This window comes from Bufo gargarizans, chromosome 6, assembly GCF_014858855.1.
Source record: "Bufo gargarizans isolate SCDJY-AF-19 chromosome 6, ASM1485885v1, whole genome shotgun sequence".
In the NCBI taxonomy this organism is placed as follows: domain Eukaryota; kingdom Metazoa; phylum Chordata; class Amphibia; order Anura; family Bufonidae; genus Bufo; species Bufo gargarizans.
This window is the reverse complement of record NC_058085.1, coordinates 377,449,877-377,463,990: the sequence shown is the minus strand read 5'-3', so window position 1 is coordinate 377,463,990 and position 14,114 is coordinate 377,449,877. Positions and strand designations below refer to the sequence as shown.

Sequence of the window (14,114 nt, the reverse complement as noted above, 5' to 3'; positions counted from 1 at the left end):
ACAGTATTCTACACCGCTATCCAGGGCACAGTGTTTCTACACCGCTATACCGTCACAGTGTTCTACCCCCGCTATACAGGCACAGTGGTTCTACACCGCTATACAGGCACAGTGTTCTACACCGCTATACAGGCACAGTGTTCTACACCGCTATACAGGCACAGTGTTCTACACCGCTATACAGGCACAGTGTTCTACACACGCTATACAGGCACAGTGTTCTACACCGCTATAACAGGCACAGTGTTTCTACACCGCTATACAGGCACAGTGTTCTACACCGCTATACAGCACCAGTGTTCTACAACCGCTTACAGGCCACAGTGTTCTACACCGCTATACAGGCACAGTGTTCTACACCGCTATACAGGCACAGTGTTCTACACCGCCTATACAGGCACAGTGTTCTACACCAGCTATACAGGCACAGTGCTCTACACCGCTATACAGGCACAGTGCTTCTACACCGCTATACAGGCACAGTGTTCTACACCGCTATACAGGCACAGTGTTCTACACCGCTATACAGGCACAGTGTTCTACACCGCTATACAGGCACAGTGTTCTACACCGCTATACAGGCACAGTGTCTACACCGCTATACAGGCACAGTGTTCTACACCGCTATACAGGCACAGTGTTCTACACCGCTATACAGGCACAGTTCTCACCGCATACCAGGCACAGTGTCTACACCGCTATACAGGCACAGTGTTCTACACCGCTATAAGGCACAGTGTTCTACACCGCTATACAGGCACAGTGTTCTACACCGCTATACAGGCCAGTGTTCTACACCGCTATACAGGCACAGTGTTCTACACCGCTATACAGGCACAGTGTTCTACACCGCTATACAGGCGACAGTGTTCTACACCGCTATACAGGCACAGTGTCTACACCGACTATACAGGAACAAGTTCTACACCAGCTATACAGGCACAGTGTTCTCACCACCTATACAGCACAGTGTTCTACACCACTATACAGGCACAGTGTCTACACCGACTATACAGGCACAGTGCTCTACACCGCCTATACAGGCACAGTGTCTACACCACTATACAGGCACAGTGATTCTACACCGCTATACAGGCACAGTGCTCTACACCGACTATACAGGCACAGTGTTCTACACCCTATACAGGCACAGTGTTCTACCCACGCTATACAGGACAGTGGTCTACACCGCTATACAAGGCACAGTGTTCTACACCGCTATACAGGCACAGTGTTCTACACCGCTATACAGGCACAGTGTTCTACACCACCTCTACAGGCACAGTGTTCTACACCACTATACAGGCACAGTGCTCTACACCGCTATACAGACACAGTTTTCTACACGCTATACAGGCACAGTGCTCTACACCGCTATACAGGCACAGTGTTCTACACCACTATACAGGCACAGTGCTCTACACCGCTATACAGGCACAGTGCTCTACACCGCTATACAGGCACAGTGCTCTACACCACTATACAGGCACAGTGCTCTACACCGCTATATAGGCACAGTGCTCTACACCGCTATACAGGCACAGTGTTCTACACCACTATACAGGCACAGTGTTCTACACCACTATACAGGCACAGTGCTCTACACCGCTATACAGACACAGTGTTCTACACCGCTATACAGGCACAGTGCTCTACACCGCTATACAGGCACAGTGCTCTACACCGCTATACAGGCACAGTGTTCTACACCGCTATACAGGCTCAGTGTTCTACACCGCTATACAGGCACAGTGTTCTACACCACTATACAGGCTCTCTGCAGCCAGGAAATAGGCATTTTTTAACGCGATTCGCCGTGAATAAATTCGGGTCGAACCAAATTTTTTACAAAAATTTGAGGACCCGGCCGAATTGAATTTTTGAAAAATTCGCTCATCTCTAGTTGTAGGTTTGGCTCTCACTTCTGGTATATTTCTGTTCCACATGCAGCGTCCCACTAGTGAACGTGGGCACTGCAAAAGCTCATTATGTCATGTGTTGTATCATGCTATATTTTACTCTTATGTGGAATCCCAGTTACCAGGCTGTCAGGTGCACTACATACATTCCACCACTAGATGGGGTAGCACCACAGTATAAATAGTGCAGTTCAGGCCTAGTTAGGAGTGTTCAGAGTGTGGGGGAAGAAGGAGATGGAGTGAGGAGCAAAGGGGAAGGAGAGGACCCCCTCCTCTCAGCTCTCTCTTGGCCTCCACGGCCCAGAGGAGCCAAATGTATTTTGAAGAACTGACAAAGCGCTTAATGGAACACCCCGCCGACAGTCATCCCCGGTTGGAGAGGTGAGTGGGAGTCGTATTAGCCTTTGACAAGGAGAGAGGCTTTGGGTTCCTGCAAGATCAAGGCACAGGCAGAGACTACTATGTGAACCGCCGGTCTGTAAAAAGGAGTTACCTACCTGGCCGGCTGCACAACCTGCATGTGGGAGAGTCAGTGGAGTTTACCCCCGCCGAGGGCCTGCGAGGCCCATACACCACTGCGGTGTCCAGACCATGACGAGAATCTGAAGACTGGGAAGATTCGGATGATGATGCCGAGATGGGCAGCGAACCAAATACCCTGCCATGGCCTGTCCGGTCCACGTACCAGCATCAGGCCTCTTTTATTGGGCCAAACATCTTGAAGTTTTTGAAAGAGGGGCTGGACCTTATCCGTCACCTGACCTTAGCAAAAGGGCTAAAGAAGTAGCCGCATCTGAAGAGCGGGAAAAGCTTTGGGCCTAACTAAAGAGTCAACGTCAGATGGCAGCACGGCAAGAGAAACTTGACCTCTGTGAGCAGGAGCCTGAAAATCAAGTTGATACCCCAGAGTCGGCCTGCCACCCACCTGCACATGTTCCAGAAATGCTGTGCTATGCTCCATCGAGGATCCGTACCCAGGAGGATATCTTAGCTGATGCAATGGAGCCTACGGGAGTTCGGATACAGATCTTGTCTCCTGACGGAAGAGTCCTTTGGCCCCTACCTGTGGATGATCCAGAGGAGGAGGAGGATACCTATCTGTGAGTAGGCCTGTAGGCCATTCTACAATGACTGTGCCACTAGGGGTCCTTCTTTGTTACCCAGCATGGACTGTTGTCAGTTTTCTAAGACACAGTGACAGTTTTTCCAAGTCATTGCTCAGCCTGCTGTCCCTTTAAGGAACTTTCTAGAATCTCTTCTGGCCTGTGTTTTTCTTCTGTTCCAGTTGCGCCTGGTTTGCACAAAATGTTTCCCTTCTTATTCCCTCTTCAGGTTGATGAGGGTTATGCAACAGGACTACAACAATGTTAAAGTCACGTACCCAGAAAGACATTCTTTTGTGCTTGTTTTTATGCAATTCCTATGTTTACAATTCAACAGACTTTTCGCACTTCCCTTATTATGCTGCACTAAAAAAAAAAATTATTCTAAAGACTTGGTTGAACTTTGCCATGGACTTTATATTATGTTTGTGAGGTCAACGCCCATTTGTGTCACCGGCAAGTTCAGAAGAAATGCCGCCCCACATCCCATTTTGCGTTGCGATTCACATAATTTATGATGTTTTCATATTGTGTATTTCTATAAGGTGTATTTTCATACTGTTTGTTATTTATATCTGTCTGCCCTGCCTGCATGCTTTCCTTTATATTTTTCAGGAGATTTCATCAGGTCCTAAATGTGTTGAGGCCGACACATATTAAACAAGGGTGTATGCAGCGACCCACTAGCGTGCGTGGGCACAGCAAAAGCTCGTTATGTCATATGTTATATCATGCTGTATTTTATGTAGAATCCCTGTTACCAGGCTGTCAGGTGCACTACATACATTCCAACACTAGATGGGGTAGCACCACAGTATAAATAGTGCAGTTCAGGCCTAGTTAGGAGTGTTCAGAGTGTGGGAGTTGAAGAAGGAGATGGAGTGAGGAGCAAGGGGGAAGGAGAGGACCCCCTCCTCTCAGCTCTCTCTTGGGCTCCATGGCCCAGAGAAGCCAATTTATATCTCAGTGTCGGGCCAGGAAAATTGGAAGAGGTGAAGTCTGTATTCTACCGTCTACTCTTCCAGAGTATCAAGTGGATTTTGCTAAGTTTATTGTGGAAAAGACAAAGGAAGGACAAAGCCATTATTCTGGGCTCTAGGCGCCTTTGTATCTAGGTGAAGGATTTATTAGCTTCCGGCAGCCTCACCATTATTTCAAGGACAGATAAGGATTCTGTTGTATCACTTGTGTGTAGAAAGAAAAGACTGGAACTACCTCAACTGAGACAGAACCAGGCAAAGAGCTGAACATCAGTGAGTACACAACCACCTATGATAGCCCGTGCATAAGAGACTGTTTTATTACTGGATGTAAACTGTTATCAAGACCCTTCTTACAGTAAACTTCTCTGTTGGATTCAAACCTGCCTTATTCTTCTATCTCCATACTACCACTGCTCACATCATTTTGTACCATCAAGGTGCTGGCGTCACGACATTACCTAAATCAGGGGCCCAGCCGCACAAGCACTCAGAAACCCAATCACCATCAAGGGCACCTCGATCACCACTTGGCCGGTGTCCCCTGTTATAGAGTGCGCCCCGGAGAATCCAGTGCTGCTCTCCCCTTCACATATATATTACATATATATATACCCTGCACATGTAGAGGCACTTATATTGTATTTACATTTAGTACAAGACTACTGATTGTCTACTCTTGACTAGAGTTGAGCGGACACCTGGATATTCGGGTTCGAGAAGTTCGGCCGAACTTCCCGGAAATGTTCGGGTTCGGGATCCGAACCCGATCCGAGGTTCGTCCCGAACCCGAACCCCATTAAAGTCAACGGGGACCCGAACTTTTCGGCACTAAAAAGGCTGTAAAATAGCCCAGGAAAGAGCTAGAAGGCTGCAACATGTAGGTAAATCCCCTGCAAACAAATGTGGATAGGGAAATGAATAAAAATAAAAATAAAATAAATAAAAATTAACCAATATCAATTGGAGAGAGGTCCCATAGCAGAGAATCAGGCCTCACGCCAGCCACCACTGCAACAGTCCATTGGCATATATTTAGGCCCAGGCACCCAGGCAGAGGAGAGAGGTCCCGTAACAGAGGATCTGGCTTCATGTCAGCAGAGAATCAGTCTGCATGTCATAGCAGAGAATGAGGCTTCACGTCAGCCACCACTGTAACAGTCCATTGTCAGATATTTAGGCCCCGGCACCCAGGCAGAGGAGAGAGGTCCCGTAACAGACAATCTGGCTTCATGTCAGCAGAGAATCAGTCTGCATGTCATAGCAGAGAATGAGGCTTCACGTCACCCAACATTGGAACAGTCCATTGGCATATATTTAGGCCCAGCACCCAGACAGAGGAGAGAGGTCCCGTTACAGAGGATCTGGCTTCATGTCAGCAGAGAATCAGTCTGCATGTCATAGCAGAGAATGAGGCTTCACGTCAGCCACCACTGTAACAGTCCATTGTCAGATATTTAGGCCCCGGCACCCAGGCAGAGGAGAGAGGTCCCGTAACAGACAATCTGGCTTCATGTCAGCAGAGAATCAGTCTGCATGTCATAGCAGAGAATGAGGCTTCACGTCACCCAACATTGGAACAGTCCATTGGCATATATTTAGGCCCAGCACCCAGACAGAGGAGAGAGGTCCCGTTACAGAGGATCTGGCTTCATGTCAGCAGAGAATCAGTCTGCATGTCATAGCAGAGAATGAGGCTTCACGTCAGCCACCACTGTAACAGTCCATTGGCATATATTTAGGCCCCGGCACCCAGGCAGAGGAGAGAGGTCCCGTTACAGAGGATCTGGCTTCATGTCAGCAGAGAATTAGTCTGCATGTCATAGCAGAGAATGAGGCTTCACGTCAGCCACCACTGCAACAGTCCATTGGCACATATTTAGGCCCAGCACACAGGCAGAGGAGAGAGGTCCCGTAACAGACAATCTGGCTTCATGTCAGCAGAGAATCAGTCTGCATGTCATAGCAGAGAATCAGGCTTCACGTCACCCAACATTGGAACAGTCCATTGGCATATATTTAGGCCCCGGCACCCAGGCAGAGGAGAGGTTCATTCAACTTTGGGTAGCCTCGCAATATAATGGTAAAATGAAAATAAAAATAGGATTGAATGAGGAAGTGCCCTGGAGTCCAATAATATATGGTTAAGGGGAGGTAGTTAATGTCTAATCTGGACAAGGGACGGACAGGTCCTGTGGGATCCATGCCTGGTTCATTTTTATGAACGTCAGCTTGTCCACATTGGCTGTAGACAGGCGGCTGCGTTTGTCTGTAATGACGCCCCCTGCCGTGCTGAATACACGTTCAGACAAAACGCTGGCCGCCGGGCAGGCCAGCACCTCCAAGGCATAAAAGGCTAGCTCTGGCCACGTGGACAATTTAGAGACCCAGAAGTTGAATGGGGCCGAACCATCAGTCAGTACGTGGAGGGGTGTGCACACGTACTGTTCCACCATGTTAGTGAAATGTTGCCTCCTGCTAACACGTTGCGTATCAGGTGGTGGTGCAGTTAGCTGTGGCGTGTTGACAACATTTTTCCACATCTCTGCCATGCTAACCCTGCCCTCAAAGGAGCTGGCCGTGACACAGCTGCCTTGGCGACCTCTTGCTCCTCCTCTGCCTTGGCCTTGGGCTTCCACTTGTTCCCCTGTGACATTTGGGAATGCTCTCAGTAGCGCATCTACCAACGTGCGCTTGTACTCGCGCATCTTCCTATCACGCTGCAGTGCAGGAAGTAAGGTGGGCACATTGTCTTTGTAGCGTGGATCCAGCAGGGTGGCAACCCAGTAGTCCACACACGTTAAAATGTGGGCAACTCTGCTGTCATTGCGCAGGCACTGCAGCATGTAGTCGCTCATGTGTGCCAGGCTGCCCAGGGGTAAGGACAAGCTGTCCTCTGTGGGAGGCGTATCGTCATCGTCCTGCCTTTCCCCCCAGCCACGCACCAGTGATGGGCCCGAGCTGCGTTGGGTGCCACCCCGCTGTGACCATGCTTCATCCTCATCCTCCTCCACCTCCTCCTCATCCTCATCCTCCTCGTCCTCCAGTAGTGGGCCCTGGCTGGCCACATTTGTACCTGGCCTCTGCTGTTGAAATAAACCTCCCTCTGAGTCACTTCGAAGAGACTGGCCTAAAAGTGCTAAAAATGACCCCTCTTCCTCCTCCTCCTCCTCCTCCTCCTGGGCCACCTCCTCTTCCATCATCGCCCTAAGTGTTTTCTCAAGGAGACATAGAAGTGGTATTGTAACGCTGATAACGGCGTCATCGCCACTGGCCATGTTGGTGGAGTACTCGAAACAGCGCAACAGGGCACACAGGTCCAGCATGGAGGCCCAGTCATTGGTGGTGAAGTGGTGCTGTTCCGTAGTGCGACTGACCCGTGCGTGCTGCAGCTGAAACTCCACTATGGCCTGCTGCTGCTCGCACAGTCTGTCCAGCTTGTGCAAGGTGGAGTTTCACCTGGTGGGCACGTCGCATATGAGGCGGTGAGCGGGAAGGCCGAAGTTACGCTGTAGCGCAGACAGGCGAGCAGCGGCAGGATGTGAACGCCGGAAGCGCGAACAGACGGCCCGCACTTTATGCAGCAGCTCTGACATGTCGGGGTAGTTGTGAATGAACTTCTGCACCACCAAATTCAGCACATGCGCCAAGCAAGGGATGTGCGTCAAACCGGCTAGTCCCAGAGCTGCAACGAGATTTCGCCCATTATCACACACCACCAGGCTGGGCTTGAGGCTCACCGGCAGCAACCACTCGTCAGTCTGTTGTTCTATACCACGCCACAACTCCTGTGCGGTGTGGGGCCTGTCCCCCAAACATATGAGTTTCAGAATGGCCTGCTGACGTTTACCCCGGGCTGTGCTGAAGTTGGTGGTGAAGGTGTGTGGCTGACTGGATGAGCAGGTGGAAGAAGAGGAGGAGGAAGCCGAGAAGGAGGAGGTGGCAACAGGAGGCAAAGAATGTTGCCCTGCGATCCTTGGCGGCGGAAGGACGTGCGCCAAACAGCTCTCCGCCTGGGGCCCAGCTGCCACTACATTTACCCAGTGTGCAGTTAGGGAGATATAGCGTCCCTGGCCGTGCTTACTGGTCCACGTATCTGTGGTTAGGTGGACCTTGCTACAGATGGCGTTGCGCAGTGCACACTTGATTTTATCGGATACTTGGTTGTGCAGGGAAGGCACGGCTCTCTTGGAGAAGTAGTGGCGGCTGGGAACAACATACTGTGGGACAGCAAGCGACATGAGCTGTTTGAAGCTGTCTGTGTCCACCAGCCTTAATGACAGCATTTCATAGGCCAGTAGTTTAGAAATGCTGGCATTCAGGGCCAGGGATCGAGGGTGGCTAGGTGGGAATTTACGCTTTCTATCAAATGTTTGTGAGATGGAGAGCTGAACGCTGGCGTGTGACATGGTTGAGACGCTTGGTGACGGAGGTGGTGGTGGTGTTGGTGGTACATGTCCGCGTGCCTTACTAGATGTTTTCCTCATTGTTACCGTTCACCACAACAACAAAAATATTATTTGGCCCAATGTATTGAATTCAAATTCAGGCCTTTTTTTACAGACACCTAACACTATCTGGCATCTATTTAGGTACCGTATTACACTAATACAGGCACAGCAGTAACCACAGATTTAGGCTACTTTCACACTTGCGTTAGGAGCGGATCCGTCTGGTGTCTGCACAGACGGATCCGCTCCTATAATGCAAACGCTTGCATCCGTTCAGAACGGATCCGTTTGCATAACTGTTTATTTCAGATCTGATTTTTCACTTCGGAAAACTCAGATCCGACAGTATATTCTAAACACAGAAGCGTTCCCATGGTGATGGGGACGCTTCATGTTAGAATATACTGAGAACTGTGTACACGACTGCCCCCTGCTGCCTGGCAGATGCTGCCAGGCAGCAGGGGGCAGACCCCCCCCCCCTCCTGTATTTAACTTATTGGTGGCCAGTGCGGCCCCCCCTCCCTCCCCAGTATTAAATATGACCAGTGCGGCCTCCCCCTCCCTCCCTCCCCAGTATTAAATATGACCAGTGCGGCCCCCTCCCTCTATATTTATTGGTGGCCGGGCCAGTGCGGATTCCAAGTATTGTGAGCAGTGCGGCCTCCCCTCTCCCCCCCTAATTAAAATCACCCCCCCCCATCATTGGTGGCAGCGGAGAGTACCGATCGGAGTCCCAGTTTAAATCGCTGGGGCTCCGATCGGTTACCATGGCAACCAAGACGCTATTGCAGTCTTGGCTGCCATGGTTACTTAGCAATAAATACAAGCATTATACTTACCTGAAGAGCTGCGATGTCTGTGACCGGCCGGGAGCTCCTCCTACTGGTAAGTGACAGGTCTGTGCGGCGCATTGCCTATAGCACAGACCTGTCACTTACCAGTAGGAGGAGCGCCCGGCCGGTCAGACATCGCAGCTCTTCAGGTAAGTATAATGCTTGTATTTATTGCTAAGTAACCATGGCAGCCAAGACTGCAATAGCGTCTTGGTTGCCATGGTAACCGATCGGAGCCCCAGCGATTTAAACTGGGACTCCGATCGGTACTCTCCGCTGCCACCAATGATTTTAATTAGGGGGGGAGAGGGGAGGCCGCACTGCTCACAATACAATACTTGGAATCCGCACTGGCCCGGCCACCAATAAATATAGAGGGAGGGGGCCGCACTGGTAATATTTAATACTGGGGAGGGAGGGAGGGGGAGGCCGCACTGGTCATATTTAATACTGGGGAGGGAGGGAGGGGGAGGCCGCCGCACTGGTAATATTTAATACTGGGGAGGGAGGGGGAGGCCGCACTGGTCATATTTAATACTGGGGAGGGAGGGAGGGGGAGGCCGCCGCACTGGTAATATTTAATACTGGGGAGGGAGGGGGGCCCGCACTGGCCACCAATAAGTTAATTACAGGAGGAGGGGGGGGTCTGTACACAGTTCTCAGTATATTCTAACATGAAGCGTCCCCATCACCATGGGAACGCCTCTTTGTTAGAATATACTGTCGGATCTGAGGTTTACGATGTAACTCAAATCCGATGGTATATTCTAACATAGAGGCGTTCCCATGGTGATGGGGACGCTTCAAGTTAAAATATACCATCGGATCGGAGAAAACTCCGATCTGATGGGGACTCCTGACTTTGCATTGAAAGTCAATGAGGGACGGATCCGTTTGAAATTGCACCATATTGTGTCAACGTCAAACGGATCCGTCCCCATTGACTTGCATTGTAAGTCTGGACGGATCCGTTTGGCTCCGCACGGCCAGGCGGACACGAAAACGCTGCAAGCAGCGTTCAGGTGTCCGCCTGCTGAGCGGAGCGGAGGCCAAACGGTGCCAAACTGATGCATTCTGAGCGGATCCGCATCCACTCAGAATGCATTAGGGCAGTACGGATCCGTTCGGGGCCGCTTGTGAGAGCCTTCAAACGGAACTCACAAGCGGAGCCCCGAACGCAAGTGTGAAAGTAGCCTAAGCTGGATATAAATTGTAGGCTTAGTATTTAGGCGCTGGGTGACAGGTATAGGTTTACGGACAGAATTAGACTTGGAAATGCACAGTAGCGTGTGTGTGAAGTTATTGTGGATGACACTATCCGCACCTTCAATCTAATATACACTTTTATGGATCGATTTAAACTTGGCCTGATATAGCAGAAACCACTAATTTAGGGAATTGCTAAGTTGGGAATTGTATTTCAATCCAGAACAAAAACTGTGCTTTGGCAGACACTAAATAACTTTCCCAGCCACAACAGTACAGCAGTAACAACAGATTTAGCTGACTATAAATTTGAGGCCTAGTATTTAGGCGCTGGGTGACCGGTATGGATTTACTGACAGAATTAGACTTGGAAATACACAGTAGCGGGTGTGTGTGAAGTTATTCTGAATGACCCAATGTGCACCTTGAATATTATATACCCTTTTAGGGATAGATTTAAAATAGCTCTGATACAGCAGAAACCACTAAATTAGGAAATTGCTAAATTGGGAATTGTATTTCAACCCAGAACAAAAACTGTGCTTTGACGGACGCTAAATAACTTGACCAGCCACAACAGTACAGCGGTAACGACAGATTTAGCTGGATATAGATTTGATGCCTAGTATTTAGGCGCTGGGTGACCGGTATACGTTTACTGACAGAATTAGACTGGGATATAGCCAAAAAACAACCACACCATTGAGGGTTAAATGCACTTGGTCGCAGCTTGTGCTGGCGCACCACAAGACACAAAATGGCCGCCGATCACCCCAGAAAAAAGTGACATAAAAACGCTCTGGGCAGCCTAAAAACAGTGAGCAGTTGAATAGCAGCAGCTCAATCATCCACAGCTGCAGATCGATCTCTGAATGAAGTCTTTTGGAGGAGTTAATCTGCCTAATCTCGCCCTACTGTCGCAGCCGCAACCTCTCCCTACGCTAATCAGAGCAGAGTGACGGGCGGCGCTATGTGACTCCAGCTTAAATAGAGGCGGGGTCACATGGTGCTCTGGCCAATCACAGCCATGCCAATAGTAGGCATGGCTGTGACGGCCTCTTGGGGCAAGTAGTATGACGCTTGTTGATTGGCTGCTATGCAGCCTTTCAAAAAGCGCCAAGAAAGCGACGAACACCGAACCCGGACTTTTAAGAAAATGTCCGGGTTCGGGTCCGTGTCACGGACACCCCAAAATTCGGTACGAACCCGAACTATACAGTTCGGGTTCGCTCATCCCTACTCTTGACATGTGCATGTTTTGTTTTTTTATGTTATTAAAATGTAACTTTTATTATTTGCTTTTTAATAAATAGTAAACATTTGATGATATCTAACCTACTACTTTAAAACTATCTACAGAGACCCTTTGTGTGCTGCTAAACTTGCTGCCTTGTACCTGTCTGCTTTCACACATACACTTAGTCTACTATGATTCTGGTGACGGAGCAATTGCTTTCAATGCTCCTAATAGCCACTCAGTGTCTGTCTACTTTGACACATTTCCGTAATTGTGTTTTTTCTATAGCTGTTATTTTAGTAGCGGTTCATTTGCTACACTTGCTGCCTTATAACTATCTGCTTTCGCACAGACACTGCTGTAATTCTGGTGGCGGCGCAATTGCTTACTATGCTACCTAATGGCTACTCAGTGTCTGCCTACTTTCGCACATTTAGTTGGTCTACTGTAGCCTAAAAACCTAAACGCTGCCCCCCGACATGTTTCGCCATCTACATGCTGCCGGTCCAGGGTGTCTGCTAAACTGTGAGTGCCCGATGAACTGTATGTACATACCGGCCCACCGTGACCCTCGCGTGTTCTCCCCTGCGGACCGGCACGTTGCACACACTATATTTACCTATTCACACAAGAATCACTAATGACTGTTACCAGGTGAGGAGAATGTGGGGTCAGGACAGAGCAGAGGGATGCACTGTATAAATATTGGGGGAGTTATCAGGGGGTAATATTTGCAGTCTGATTCGTGGGACTTTGCACCAAATTGCTCAAATGTCACACGAGGTTTGTTAAATCTGCTGCATCTTTACACCTGACACTTCTGTCCTGAAATGTTGCTCCACTTTTCCTCCTCCTCTTATGTACTGGAGTGAAATCAGTTACATATCTGAGCACGCCGACAACTGGAGTGAAGTAACAATGTCAAAAGTCACAGAATTATACACAAGGGACACAAAAAGACCATATTTTGCAACTCTTTAAGGCCATAATTCTGGAGAGCAGGGTCTGATACACCCCCCCCCCCCCCATTGCCTTCTATACACAGCAGGGCGACAAAGACGAACCAAAAAGATAGGAAGGTGTGAATGAGGATCAAATCAAAGTACATCTTCACACTGGTACTACTTCTCATCATCCTCATACTAGTACTACTTCTCATCCTCATACTAGTACTACTTCTCATCCTCTTACTAGTACTACGTCTCATCCTCTTACTAGTACTACTTCTCATCCTCTTACTAGTACTACTTCTCATCCTCTTACTAGTAATACTTCTCATCCTCTTACTAGTACTACTTCTCATCATCCTTATACTAGTACTACTTCTCATCCTCATACTAGTACTACTTCTCATCCTCTTACTAGTACTACGTCTCATCCTCTTACTAGTAATACTTCTCATCCCCATACTAGTACTACTTCTCATCATCCTCATACTAGTACTACTTCTCATCCTCATACTAGTACTACTTCTCATCCTCGTACTAGTACTACTTCTCATCCTCTTACTAGTACTACGTCTCATCCTCTTACTAGTACTACTTCTCATCCTCTTACTAGTACTACGTCTCATCCTCTTACTAGTACTACTTCTCATCCTCTTACTAGTACTACTTCTCATCCTCTTACTAGTAATATTTCTCATCCCCATACTAGTAATACTTCTCATCCTCATACTAGTAATACTTCTCATCCCCATACTAGTACTACTTCTCATCTTCTTACTAGTACTACTTCTCATCCTCGTACTAGTACTACTTCTCATCATCCTCATACTAGTAATACTTCTCATCCTATTACTAGTAATACTTCTCATCCCCATACTAGTAATACTTCTCATCCTCATACTAGTAATACTTCTCATTCCCATACTAGTACTAATTCTCATTCTCTTACTAGTACTACTTCTCATCCTCTTACTAGTAATACTTCTCATCCTCGTACTAGTACTACTTCTCATCATCCTCATACTAGTAGTACTTCTCATCCTTATACTAGTAATACTTCTCATCCCCATACTAGTACTACTTCTCATCCCCATACTAGTACTACTTCTCATCCCCATACTAGTACTACTTCTCATCCCCATACTAGTACTACTTCTCATCCCCATACTAGTAATACTTCTCATCCTCATACTAGTAATACTTCTCATCCCGATACCAGTACTACTTCTCATCCCCATACTAGTACTACTTCTTATCCCCATACTAGTAATACTTCTCATCCTCATACTAGTAATACTTCTCATCCTCGTACTAGTACTACTTCTCATCCTCTTACTAGTAATACTTCTCATCCCCATACTAGTACTACTTCTCATCATCCTCATACTAGTACTACTTCTCATCCTCATACTAGTACTACTTCTCATCCTCTTACTAG

At 48.3% G+C, this 14,114-nt stretch overlaps 1 protein-coding gene across 1 annotated transcript in view; it reads right to left on the bottom strand.

Moving 5' to 3' along the window:
* The window catches only part of LOC122941832 (pancreatic lipase-related protein 2-like), a 124,539-nt gene that overhangs the window by 34,230 nt on the left and 76,195 nt on the right, over nucleotides 1-14,114 (bottom strand). The window lies entirely within an intron of this gene.